This window comes from Lepisosteus oculatus, unplaced genomic scaffold, assembly GCF_040954835.1.
Source record: "Lepisosteus oculatus isolate fLepOcu1 unplaced genomic scaffold, fLepOcu1.hap2 HAP2_SCAFFOLD_827, whole genome shotgun sequence".
NCBI classification, from domain to species: domain Eukaryota; kingdom Metazoa; phylum Chordata; class Actinopteri; order Semionotiformes; family Lepisosteidae; genus Lepisosteus; species Lepisosteus oculatus.
This window is the reverse complement of record NW_027168391.1, coordinates 4,072-18,171: the sequence shown is the minus strand read 5'-3', so window position 1 is coordinate 18,171 and position 14,100 is coordinate 4,072. Positions and strand designations below refer to the sequence as shown.

Genomic DNA, 14,100 nt, shown 5'->3' with positions numbered 1-14,100 from the left:
ACATTCACACCAGGCAATGACAGTCTGCCCAGTCAGAATCTGAGCTGAGGTATCAGAATTCTGAATTCCCTGAATTCTGTCATGGATCATCCACAATAAGGGCAATGTTTGAACACGAGGATCCCCAGGAGAGAGCCTAGTAACATAAATCTTGGAGCAAAAGCAGATGATTATCTTCATAGTTTGTGTGGTTGAGCCAAAGTTGAGCATGAGGATATGTGAGTCACCATTCTTAGAAATGGATCCAACTTCAGACAGGCGTCAAAAGTAAGAGTATACAGTGCTGGGGCAATGACACTTCAATGATCAGAAGGATAACAAGAGTTTTAATGCATTGAAATTGATTTTCTGGTGATGCACACTGTCATGGAACTATTAATTTTTAAGGATCACTTACTGACGTCAGACAGCTGCCAATTCTCCAGACTGGAAGGATGAACAGTTTATCCCCCTAGGTACCATATTTCCATATTTCGAAGCATTGGAATAATACATGTCATACAGCAACATAAAAACAGGAAGACAAGTATCACAGCCCCTATAATCGGTGTTAGTAACTTAAAAGAAAAACATTCCCCCTGGCCCAAACAGTGATTCTAACCAGGAGAGAAAAGCAGGTGTATCTTTTATGCCTCTCTGTTTATTCACATTGTCTTTTAGTTCTTTCAAATGCTGAATAGCGAGCGTAAGATTTCCGTAATCATCGTCATTAGCTGGAATATATGTACAACAGGAGTCTCCTACTAAAGCATAGACTCCTCCAGATGCTGCATTTTGAAGGTCCAGCACGAACCTGTTCTGAAGTGCCATTAATCTAACTCCCCTTAATTCTTGTTTGATAGCGTCTAAGCCTTCTAACGTGATATTAATAAAAGAGTACATTTCATAAAAAGTCGCATGGGTGAGGCTGTAGAATGAGGCATTAAAGCACATATATAACAAGATGCATTAAATTTCTTTAACTTTACAGTATGATTTATAAATTTATACCACAAATTACTCATATCCCCCTCATTATCAGTTTCATTCAGCCAGTTTGTATACAAAGAGGCTTCATGTTTAGATTCTTCCTCTTTTGGGGTGGTGACAGGCTTCTACATAAAAAGGAAAAGGGCTGTGCACATCAGTCCCAAGCAGGTTATCCCCATCTGTCCTTGTGGAGACATCACTCCTGCGCTTTGCTCAGTTCGTTTGTGACCTTTTTACAGTGGGAAGCATGAACCCAGGGCACCATTTCTGTGACCTTCACAGCAGTGGGAGTGGTCAGCAGCACCTGGTACAGCCCCCTCCACCTGAGTGAACACCATTTCTTTTTCCTGAAGTCTTTCACCAGAATCCAGTCTCCTTATTCACTCATTAGTTCTTACAGCACAGGTAAATCCCTGTGGGCTGGAGCCCAGCATAATCTTAGGCTTTTTTGGTCAACTTTGGTCAACAGATTGGTCAACAACTGGGTAATAACTCTTAGAAAAATCTACACATTGTTCCCCTGCCTCAGCTGTGGCGTTTTGCAGAACAATTCTAGCTGAAGTTGTAAAATTTCTCTTTGTTCCGTTCCTGCAAAACATCTTATTATGAACAAACAAACCACAAAAATCATTTGCATCTAGGGGAATCACTCCCAAGGGTAACCCCCCTTAAAACTATATTGTTCTACCCATCAGGTTCTGCCACTAGATAAGAGAACCTTTCCCATGAAATCATTTTTTGACCTTCATGATCCCTTCAGGGCGTACAATTAGCACAGAAGCAGCAGCTTTAGTCCACATGTTTTTCAAACAGGATATTAACGATATGATCATAACGAATAATACCAGACCCACAAATATGTATTGAACCAGAGACCCTCTCCATGTTCCTAACACAGACTGTAGCCATGCACCAATGCCCCAATCATCTGGATTGCAGGATTTACGAAGAAAATTATTTTCGCAGTAATTAATTTATTATATTTACTATATTTATTATACACGTGTAAATTAATTACTGCGAAAATAATTTACTTCGTACACTGTGCAGAGAGCCGTATACTCCTAGTTGCGGCACACACGATACGTACAGTAAAAAGCCTCAGGCACTGTGTTAGATGTGTTTTCGACGTTATATATGCGTTTATTAATGTCGTCAATTTTACGGTTGCAATTTGACGTTGATTATACGTCGAGGCGACGTATATATACGTATAGCCGTATTTTCGCCGTGAATATACGTATATTTGACGAATCAATGTCCTCTTGGTAAACTCTTGAGCAAACTCTGAACCAGCTCTAAGGAAACTAATCCGATTAGACGTTACTTTGACTCATCTTTTTACGCTCAGTGCTGGATTGCTCAAACTCCAGCTAGGGTTAGGGTTAGCATTCCCACGCTACTTAGACACTTTGTTTACGCTCAGTGCTGGATTTTGGGAACTTCAGGACGAGTGGGAATTTTCTCCTATCTGTCCATTCTGTTTTGTTTTAGAGACTCTTGGCTGCCTATGTTGTACAGTGCAGCGTGAAGGAAACATTTTCCAAAACTGTGTCAGCTTAAAAGTTGTAAGAAAACCCCTCCAGCTGCTTTAACTCTCTTCATTTTTGTAATTTAATGTGACACTCGATGTATAACTGGAGCCTCACATATGCAAATGGTGAGGCTCCAGTTCGACACCACTTTACAGTATATGACAAAAGCATGGCAGACTGTGCCATGACCGGCAGATAACTTCCGCTTATTTTTACCATATTAAACATTGGAAATCCAACCACTTACATTTGTGACACTTGATTTTGGCTCCACCTAAGACACTCTTAAATCTTCAAACACTTTTCTCTTCTCCTGCAACACTCGTCTGTCGGCACTATGTGGCAGCGTTGCATGACAACCCCTCTCACCACGGAAAGGAACCTAACAGCTTTGGTAAGAGAGGAGAAAAGAACCTGGCCCGTACGGGGATCGAACCCGTGACCTTGGCATTCTTAGCACCACGCTCTAACCAACTGAGCTAACTGGCCTCACGACAGTGGTCCTCTCTGTGCTGCAAAAAATCGAACTCAGGGAATTTCTTTTGCCCTCCTTTGAATAGAAAGCCGTGTAATTCAGTGTACGGGCTTTCTCGTGCAGTTTCATGGTTCTTGTAACCCAAATCCTACACTGGCCTGAAGTGTCCCCCCATTTCACAGCATTTTTCAGCTGATTTAAAAAGTACCTAAAGGAGAAGCATTTTTGAAGACCATCAATTACCAAGAGCTTTTGTCAAAGGTTTTGGTGGTCATTTTTAATGACCACAGAGCACTATGACCTCGGTTTTACATCTCATCCGAAAGACAACGCCCTTTTACAACACAGCGTCGCCGTCACTATGCTGGGGCATTGGGACCCGCACAGACCTCAGGGTGAGCGCCCCCCCGCCGGCACCATTAACACCGCTTCCAGCTGGAAGCTTTGTTTTTCCCTGTAGCTTACCCTCATCCGGGTACTGACCTGGCTCACACCTGCTTAGTTTCAGTGGGTTTTCAGTTGCGAGTTGCAAGGGGATGCAAGTGATGGAGCCACTCGCTGCAAAAGCCACTGCATTGGCCGGGAATCAAACCCAAGCCTCCCGCGTGGTAGGCAAGAATTCTACCACTGAACCACCAACGCTCAGTGTCTGGGCCTTCAAAAAAGACGCTTTTTTGGTGCTCTGTGCAAAAAGCGTCGACATGCTTCCAGCTGCAAAATGCCATTTGCGGACACTGAAGAATTTATTTCCAAGGCAGCGGGTACAAGCGATTGGGCGTTTTAAAACCACCAGGAACAGCAAAGAGGCGCGCTTCTTTGATTGCGCCGGAACACACCAACTGGAGGCGGACAACGTAGTCGGCAGGATTCGAACCTGCGCAGGGAGACCCCAATGGATTTCTAGTCCATCGCCTTAAACACTCGGCCACGACTACAGCAAGCCCCACCACCGCTGCGTTCTTGCTACAATCTTACCTGGATCGCAAGGCGCCGGCGGAAGCCTATTTCAAAGTCGTTCTCCGTTTCAAAAAAACATTTCCAAAATACAAGCCTTGCAGACAGACATGCCTCAGAGGACTTAAGGGTGGCTTCATGTCGGAATGATAAAGTCTCCCCGTCCGGACATGAAAATGCCACTTTGTTACACACAAAAAAAGAATCAACAACAGAGAAATGTCCACAAGCATTTGAAAAGCCGCACCACGCCGCACTTGAAATAGCTCTTACATTAGTGGTAGACGCAGGAATCGCCTTTTTATTTACGCTCTTACCCACGCGATGGAAAGCAAAACAAAGCAAAGCAGAGCAAAACAAAACGAACAAACGAAAACCCTCACGTCCCGCACTTGCATATAACGCTGTTACGTGCCCAAGTGGTATTGTACGTCATCCTAGCACTGCACGCCGGGGCGTATGGTATATGGGAACGAGCACACGCCACGAATCGTCTCGAATCACTCCCTACAGCTGTAAGGTGCCTTGAAGCGTGCACCCCCAACATTCTTCTTTGCGCATCTGTGAAAGGTAAACTCTTGAGCAAACTCTGAACCAGCTCTAAGGAAACTAATCCGATTAGATGTTACTTTGACTCATCATTTAAGGGACCCTTGTTAATTGGAGAAATCAATGATTTCGAATGAATTCTGTATGCGTTAAAAGACAGCTATACACAGAAAACATGCAGGACACTGCTCATGATGTTTCCCGAGCCGAAACAGTGCGTTTTTCCAAGCCATCTGACCAAGCCTGCCCACTGAAAACTGCAGGAGATCGTGTAAAGACGTTCAAGTTTGTAACTACTGCACGCACAGGAAGCAGAATAAATTCCTCTATTCAAACTGTCAAAGGTTTGCTTTGCGAACGCTGCAGGACATCGCACAATCTCTTTTGAACAGGGACAAACGATTTCTTATGGGGCGCAGTAAGTACAGACGTTTAAAAAGCTCCACTCATGCCAATGATGCAGCATGAAGAAGCGCAACCTAAAGTTTGCATTCCTAGCACTGTTGCAACCTAGCACTGTTGTATTCCCCGCATCAGTAGCTAAGAGAATATAATTTACGACTCTTGTTAATGCAGTTTCAGAAACCAGACTGAAATTTCTCAAGTATATTATTTGAATCCATTTGATGTTGGGCAACAACTATTCTTTCAAGACTTTTAGATTGAAATGGGACCTTTGAGACAGGCCTGTAGTTGTTAAGAACTTGTGGATCCAAATTTGACTTCTTAAGGAGCGGTCTAAGAACCACTACCTTAAATTGATCATGTACGACGCCTGACGCAAGCGATGCATTCATCATACTAATTATAGGTCCTGCCAGTCCTTCGAGGGAATCTTTGACTAGCTGACTGGGGATGGGATCTAGGAAACAGGTGGTTTACTTTGTCTTACGTCTGTGTTCATGAGTCCACCATAAGAAGAAATCTGAACAGGAGTGGTGATCATGCGAGGTCACCACGGAGGAAACCACTGCTCTCCCCCCAAAAAAAACCACCACAGCCCCTCTCAAGTTTGCTAAAGACCACATGGATGTTCCACAGCAACTCCTGGAACAATGTTCTGTGGACAGACGTGACAAAAGTTGAACTTGTTGGTAAATGTGCACAGCGTTATGTTTGGAGATAACAAAACACCGCATACCAACTCCAAAACCTCATCCCACCTGGGAAGCATGGCGGAGGCATCGAGGGACCGATGAATTCCAAGATGTATCAGGAAATTCTACAGCAGAATGTCAGGGTGTCTGCCTGTGATCTAAAACTCAAAAGACGCTGGGTCTTACAACATGACAAAAACAAAGGAGTACATCAACAACAGAGTGGCTGAAACAGAAGAAATTCCGTATGTTGGGATGGCCAAGTAAGAGTCCTGACCCCAATCCCATTGAAGTGCTGTGGCGTGATCTGAAGCAGGCCATTCAGCGCAAGACATCCCAAAAATATACATAGGCCAAAATACCTCCTAACCGCTGCTCAGGTCTGACAAGCCGCTACAGAAAGTGGGGGTTGAGGTTTTTGTCATAAAGGAGGTTCCACTAGCTCCTTAATATAAGGGTTCACGTACTTTTTCCATCAATGACCTTGATTGTTTAAACCATTTGGTCAATAAAGAAACAGCAATGTCAAATGTTGGGCGTGTGTTGTTTGTTAAATCAGACTCTCTTTATTAATTATTATGACTTAGATAAAGATAAGATCACATGTTAGGAGCCATTCATGCAGAAATCCACATCATTCCAAAGGGCTGTTTACAAAAGTTTTTCTCCCAACTGTATGTGAGAGAAAAGCAGAGACGCTCACTGAGTAAGGTGGGGTTGCAGCTTTGCAAATCACAAGGACATTTGTACGCTCAAAATGGGACAGGAGCACCCCAGATGGGACTCAAACCCACAATCCCTGGCTTAGGAGGCCAGTGCCTTATCCATTAGGCCACTGGGGCACACTGGGTTGGGTCGATCACGCTGATGAAGAGCCAGTTTTTTTTTTCCTTTGCTTTTTCAAAGGGATCCACAAAATTAGGAAAGTTAGGCAGCAGAAGGTTTACTGTGACCTGAGAAGGACCGGCATCCAATCACGGTGGTACACACACACGCTCTCACTCATCTGAGCTACACGGCTACCAAGATGATCTCAGGTGCGCCGAGCTGGTACGGAACATATTGAACTGATCGACGGCGAATTGTCTCTCAGACAGGCTTTTCACCTCTGAGCTCCCTGACTGACAGTGATCAGTTAGGCAGTAAAACAGTCAGCTGCTTCTAAGCCTTAAACAGCTGCATCTCGGCGCTTCCACGGAGAGATGATTTGAAAGCCGAACATCGCCAATTGGGAACACCTTACTATCACTAGTTTAAGAGACTCTTAAGGTCTTGCAGAGGTGCCTGTCTAATAGCATGCGCTTTGCAAGCTATAGGTGTTTAGGCTGAGGCAGAATGTCTGTTAACAAAATGTTTTTCTAAAGGGGCCTCGCACTCTTTTCCAAGCAATGGTCACCATCCCCACAATGTAGTCATGTCCTAGGACGTCACCTTTTAGTCTCCATTTGTCTGCCACCAACATTTTAGGTTACGGGGTCACAACCGCACCCCGGAGAGCATAGGAACCGTTGGCGTTCTGGCTGCGCAGATTGGGCTGAAGGTGGGGCGCTTGAATCTCGCTGTTGGAGGCCGTCTGAAACTGACCCAAGCCTTTCCCTTGAATTAAATGTAAATAAGAAATGAACCCCAGATGCACATGGAATCAATCACGTGTTTCCTTTGAGCCGTTTCAAAGACTGCTCCAGAGTTTACCTTGCACAGATGCGCAAAGATTAATGATGGGGGTGCACGCTTCCAGGCGCCTTACAACTGTAGGGACTGATAAGAGACAATTCGTAGCGTGTACTCATTTCTCTCTATTCCCCGTGTTGCAGTGGTAGGATGACATAAATTCCTGCCTCGACACGTAACGGCATTATAATCAAGTGCAGGAGCTGAGGGCTTTAGTTTTGTTTCGTTTTCCATGGCGTTCGTAAGCGCGCAAATCAAAGGCAATTCCCGCGTCTAACACGAATGTAAATGCTTTTGAAAGTGCAGTGTGGTGCAGCTTGTAAAAACCTTTTGTGGTTTGTTGATGTTTTTTCTGTCTGCCAAAGTTGCATTTTGACATCCGGACTGGGGGACTTTATCATTTGAACGTGAAGCCAGCCTTAAACCCTCTGAGGCGTGTCTGTCTGCCGGCACGAATCTTGTGAAAGGTATTTTTTTTAACGGAGAGCGACTTTAAAAAGGTTTCCGCAGCCACCTCGCACTCCGTGTTAGATTATAGGAGGAATGCGGCGGCAGCAAACTCGCTTTTGTCGTGGCCGAGTGGTTAAGTGCGTTGGGGACTCCCCGCGCAAGTTCGGAACTTGCCGACTCCGGCGTCTGCCGCACGTCGCCTTGTGCCTGCGCGGCAAAGGCAAAGTGCCGTTTCTCCTTTCCCGGCACTATAAAAACGCTAAATCGCTTGGACCCGCTGCCATTGAAAGCAATTCTTCAGGTAACCACACATTTTGCGTTCGCACCTCTGGTGCTCTACTTATGCCTTTGAAAACCTAATGAATAAAGCTGAAAGAACCGACACGATATGTAGGTGCTCGTAAACCACGCAGTAAAGAACTGTTAACAGCAAGGGTTTCAGTGGGTTAACTGAGGAGAAGGCGTCATCGCTAATTGTTGACTTTTTATTTGGTGTTAGAAACACTCTTACTGTGCATGACGTGCAACAAATGTAGCCACAGAAATTGCATCACGCTTTCATGTATGCTATTGCAGACACCAACGTTGCCTAGATAGAAAACCGAAATAGCCGTGGGTTTGCTTGCTGGTCTGAAGGATCTCTCTTCGAATCTCTATCATTTGTCAATGTAAGTAAAATGCGCTGAAATCTCAAACGTTCAGATTCAAACCCGCAGCTGGTTTTCGACTTTATTTCTTGACTAATTACAACTGAGTGGCGCATGAGCAGTTAGGTAAACTTGTCTACCGGGGTAAAGTTAGCTCGAAGTTCGAAAACGATTTTGGCACGCCTGTAGCGCTTTCACGAAACCTCTTAGAGTTGCGAGAATGCTTGTTTTGTGTATAAAATACATTGTGGATGCTTTCTCAGCCTTTACTTTTTCGATTTTATGACATTTTTTTGACCATGCACGAATATTCTTTTGTCCATATCTTCGCAATGGAAGCACAGAACGCCGTCAAACCAAATGCATTTTAAAGACCACGACTTGTGGATATTTCCACAGCCTTTACATCAAACTATCAGTGAGCTAATTATCTTTTTTTAAACCTCCGGTTTTTCATCGATGCGTAATTACGCACGAACTGGAACCCGGGGGACCGCTGTGTGCACACGTTCACAACGCGAGAAATACTGTTCAATACGGCTTCATGCGAAAAACCCGTATATGACCATAGGAAGCAGAACAGCGCGGTCTCCCATTACCCAGACTGTAAGCACGGGAATAAAGCTTTGTTTGATTTCTGAAACCCTTCCTTTACGCCCTGTTTTCATTCAGGTAAGGGTCAACTATATTCACAATACTACTGACAGCAGGAAGATTAAAATATTCTTTTCTCAGCAGCTTATTAAAAACAGCTCCCATGATGTTCAAACCGATTTTTTACACAGAACACTGACACAGCTTTGCATTCTGAATCTCTTTTTGTCATGCTTTTATTTAATATGGCACAATGCACTGGGATAGGGGTATTCTGTTCACAAACCAATAGCATTTAAACCACAGCACCCACAATGCAGCAAGTGTTTTGCACACTAAGCAGGTCCTCTGACTTTTCCCAGCTTTGTTTTGGGTTGTGGAACCTTTCTTTATATTTTTTAGGATTTTCTGAAGATAACACTACAGGTAATACACTGGGATAGGTGGGTCATCTTCATGGCTCAATAGCATTTCAAATACAGCACCCACACTGTTGAAACCAAGTGTTTTACACACCAGACAGGCCCCCTAACTTTATATAACCTTGCTGTGGCTGTGGCCCCTTTCTTTAATTTTTTATGATTTTTTGAAGATAACACTACGGGTAATACACTGGGACAGGTGGGTCGTCTTCATGGCTCAATAGCATTTCAAATACAGCACCCACACTGCTGAAACCAAGTGTTTTACACACCAGACAGGCCCCCGGACCTCGTACAACCTTGCTGTGGCTGTGGCCCCTTTCTTTAATTTTTTATGATTTTCTGAAGATAACACTACAGGTAATACACTGGGATAGGTGGGTCGTCTTCATGGCTCAATAGCATTTCAAATACAGCACCCACACTGTTGAAACCAAGTGTTTTACACACCAGACAGGCCCCCTAACTTTATATAACCTTGCTGTGGCTGTGGCCCCTTTCTTTAATTTTTTATGATTTTTTGAAGATAACACTACGGGTAATACACTGGGACGGGTGGGTCGTCTTCATGGCTCAATAGCATTTCAAATACAGCACCCACACTGCTGAAACCAAGTGTTTTACACACCAGACAGGCCCCAGAACCTCGTACAACCTTGCTGTGGCTGTGGCCCCTTTCTTTATTTTTTTATGATTTTCTGAAGATAACACTACAGGTAACACAGTGCGATAGGTGGGTAGTCTTCATGGCTCAATAGCATTTCAAATACAACAACCACACTGCTGAAACCAAGTGTTTTACACACCACACAGGTCCCCTAACCTTATACAACCTTTCTGTGGTTGTGGCCCCTTTATTTATTTTTTTAATAAGAATTTTAGTTTTTCAATATGGCACCATTAGACAGGCGGTACATGGGGATTGGGGGGTGCTATTCATGAGTCAATAGCTCTTCAAGCACAACAGCCACAGTGCTGCAACCAGGTGTTTTACACCAGACATTTCCCCTAACCTTATACAACCTCGCTTTGAGTTGTGGAACATTTCTTTATTTTTTAATGTTTTTTTTGACTGTAATCAAGTGTTGTGCTCACTAGGCAGGCCTCCTGACCTTTCACAGTCATGCTTTGTTGTGTGCAACTTTAATTATCTTTTTAGGATTTTTTGAACATGGCAACTTCCACCAAGACGGGTGGGGGGTGTGGGGGTGCTCTTCAATAGCTTTTTCATCTATACACACAAACGGATGTAACCAAGACACTCAGAACCTGTCACGCAGGGGCTGACTGCTGAGGATAGGGATCCAATGCGGTGCCCTTGGTAGGGTTGGCCCAAGACGCAGGCGTAGTCGGAGTAAACAGGCAGGGGCCCGAGTCCGGGAAGGCGTAGAAGTTGCGTTGGTAGGCAGAGGCGTAAATGAAGAGACAGGCTGGGGTCAGGATCCGAGAAAGCGTAAAACAGGCGAAGGTACAAAATCGAGTGGCTAAAGCAGTTGTCGGAAAAGCGGGGTCGAGGTCCAGGGGAGAAGTCATAGTAAGGCAAAAGCGTAGTTAGTAGGTAAGCTCCGGGACAGAATCTCAATCGTGAGCAATGACCGGGGAACAGATGAGGGTTTAAGTAGAGGACTGATTGACATGTGCACGTTTGGTATGGGGAGAGCTCGAGGGAATGCGGGAGCGCTTGCCTGCGTGAGGGAGATTCATGACAGAACCAACAGAATCAACCTGAACTCATAGAAAAACAAGAATGCCCCCGAGACACCTGAATCCCCCTCCTGGACCACTCTGGTATCAACACCCCCAAACCCATCCATACCAGCTAACAAGATTCAGAATCGGTGCAACCCTCCAACCTGGACCAAGAGCAGGATGGGACAAGAACCTGCACCACACTACGTACACAGGTTTGTATTTTTGGCTGAAGATGAAAATGTCTAACATAGATTGTTTTGGTTCTAGCAAACAATAAAAATAGTTGTTAAAATCCAAACACACATAATGAGATCACTCTCTGTCAGTAACATTCTGGGTCTGGGCTCCTCTGTATTTGGGCTAAAGAGAGTTCAACAACATTTATTAAATGCACTGACATCATAATCTGACAAGATCCATTGTTTAGGGGAGACTTGACCACCCACTGTCCCCCTGGTATCGTGAAGCTCATTGTCCTTTAGCTTTCCAAAACCAGAATCACTTGGGACTCCGGGGGGATCGGTGTATGCAAAATATGAATTCCTTATGCAAGAAATTGTATATGGTCAATATAGCGATCATATCTTATCAGCAGATGGTAATCTCCAAGGAACAAGTAATAGGTTTATTCCACGCTGAAAAATGATCAAATGATTGATGAACCCAAGTGATTTGAAAGAAATGTTAAACAACTCAAAGCGAGGTTGTATAAGGTTAGGGGAGCTGTCTGGTGTGTAAAACACCTGGTTGCAGCACTGTGGCTGTTGTGCTTGAAGAGCTATTGACTCGTGAAGAGCACGATGTACTATCCCCATGTACCGCCTGTCTAATGGTGCCATATTGAAAAACTCATAAAAAAATAAAGAAAGGGGCCACAACCACAGCAAGGTTGTATAAGGTTCTGGGGGCTGTCTGGTGTGTAAAACACCTGGTTTCAGCAGTGTGGCTGTTGTATTTGAAATGCTATTGAGCCATGAAGACGACCCACCCGTCCCAGTGTATTACCTGTAGTGTTATCTTCAGAAAATCATTACAAAATAAAGAAAGGGGCCACAGCCACAGTAAGGTTGTATGAGGTTTGGGGGCCTGTCTGGTGTGTAAAACACTTGGTTTCAGCAGAGTGGGTGCTGTATTTGAAATGCAATTGAGCCATGAAGACGACCCACCCGTCCCAGTGTATTACCTGTAGTGTTATCTTCAGAAAATCATTACAAAATAAAGAAAGGGGCCACAGCCACAGTAAGGTTGTATGAGGTTTGGGGGCCTGTCTGGTGTGTAAAACACTTGGTTTCAGCAGAGTGGGTGCTGTATTTGAAATGCTATTGAGCCATGAAGACGACCCACCTGTCCCAGTGTATTACCTGTAGTGTTATCTTCAGAAAATCATAAAAAAATTAAAGAAAGGGGCCACAGCCACAGCAAGGTTGTATGAGGTTCGGGGGCCTGTCTGGTGTGTAAAACACTTGGTTTCAGCAGTGTGGGTGCTGTATTTGAAATGCTATTGAGCCATGAAGACAACCCACCCATCCCACCTGTAGTGTTATCTTCAGAAAATCATAAAAAAATAAAGGTTCCATAACCCAAAACAAAGCTGGGAATAGTCAGATGACCTGCTTAGTGTGCAAAACACTTACCTGCAGCATTGTGGGTGCTGTGGTTTAAATGCTATTGGTTTGTGAACCAGTGCATTGTGCCACATTAAATAAAAGCAAGAGAAAAAGAGATTCAGAACACAAAGCTGTGTCAGTGTTCTGTGTAAAAAATCGGTTTGAACATCATGGGAGCTGTTTTTAATAAGCTGCTGAGTAAAGAATATTTTAATCTTCCTGCTGTCAGTAGTATTGTGAATATAGTTGACCCTTACCTGAATGAAAACAGGACGTAAAGGAAGGGTTTCAGAAATCAAACAAAGCTTTATTCCCGTGCTTACAGTCTGGGTAATGGGAGACCGCGCTGTTCTGCTTCCTATGGTCATACAGTATACGGGTTTTTCGCATGAAGCCGTATTGAACAGTATTTCTCGCTTTGTGAACGTGTGCACACAGCGGTCCCCCGGGTTCCAGTTCGTGCGTAATTACGCATCGATGAAAAACCGGAGGTTTAAAAAAAGATAATTAGCTCACCGATAGATTGATGTAAAGGCTGTGGAAATATCCACAAGTCGTGGTCTTTAAAATGCTTTTGGTTTGAAGGCGTTCTGTGCTTCCATTGCGGAGATATGGACAAAAGCATATTCGTGCTTGGTCAAACAAATGTCATAAAAACGAAAAAGTAAAGGCTGAGAAAGCATCCACAATGTATTTTATACACAAAGCAAGTGTTTTTGTAACTCTAAGAGATTTCGTGAAAGCGCTACAGGCGTGCCAAAATCGTTTTCGAACTTCAAGCTAACTTTACCCCGGTAACTTGTCTGGTATATTTGAACACAAATGCCGTTCTTCAATTAAAACTAACAGTACATTGTCAGGGACATTCAGTTCTATACAAACAAGAGACAGACGAGAATATTTCTACCGTTCATGTGGACTACGTGTTGACTAACTGATCGGAATATTTGAAAAGTTCGGGCTCATAGCCGATGCAGTGCGTGCTAATTAGAACAACAGCAACGCTGAGCTCTCAGCACCGTACTGAGCCCAGGTGTTTTTCTAATGCTGTCAGGTGCAGTTCATTTACATGAAGGAAATCTCTTACTGGGTACGATTACAATGCAGTAAGTAGCACAGACTGCTTAGGGAGTAGCCCGATGCTTTTAAAAACAACCCGAGCCAGGCAGGAGTCGAACCTGCAATCTCCTGATCCGTAGTCAGACGCGTTATCCATTGCGCCACTGGCCCTGGTGTGATACTGCAGGACTGTAACCCAGTGAGATCAGCACTGCAACTAGTAAAATATTACCCCCGGTCCATTCTTTTCCAAAAGTGAGAAACACCTGTTTTCTACATTTTGTCTGTTTTAAAACCATATCTCTTTAAACCAAACCAAGAGTTTGTCTTTTGCACTGATATTCTGATTCATTTCGATTTCAAAGAAAAAAAAAAACAT

At 44.0% G+C, this 14,100-nt stretch overlaps 4 non-coding genes across 4 annotated transcripts; all 4 read right to left on the bottom strand.

The window, feature by feature from the left end:
• Window positions 1-2,919: 2,919 nt before the first annotated feature.
• trnal-aag (transfer RNA leucine (anticodon AAG)) lies at window positions 2,920-2,993 on the bottom strand. Its single transcript has one exon. It is a non-coding gene; the product is annotated as a tRNA-Leu (tRNA).
• A 557-nt stretch (window positions 2,994-3,550) lies between these two features.
• trnag-acc (transfer RNA glycine (anticodon ACC)) lies at window positions 3,551-3,621 on the bottom strand. The gene has a single exon. It is a non-coding gene; the product is annotated as a tRNA-Gly (tRNA).
• Window positions 3,622-6,348: 2,727 nt separating this feature from the next.
• On the bottom strand, window positions 6,349-6,421 carry trnar-ccu (transfer RNA arginine (anticodon CCU)). The gene has a single exon. It is a non-coding gene; the product is annotated as a tRNA-Arg (tRNA).
• A 7,398-nt stretch (window positions 6,422-13,819) lies between these two features.
• Window positions 13,820-13,892, bottom strand: trnar-acg (transfer RNA arginine (anticodon ACG)). Its single transcript has one exon. It is a non-coding gene; the product is annotated as a tRNA-Arg (tRNA).
• Window positions 13,893-14,100: the final 208 nt, after the last annotated feature.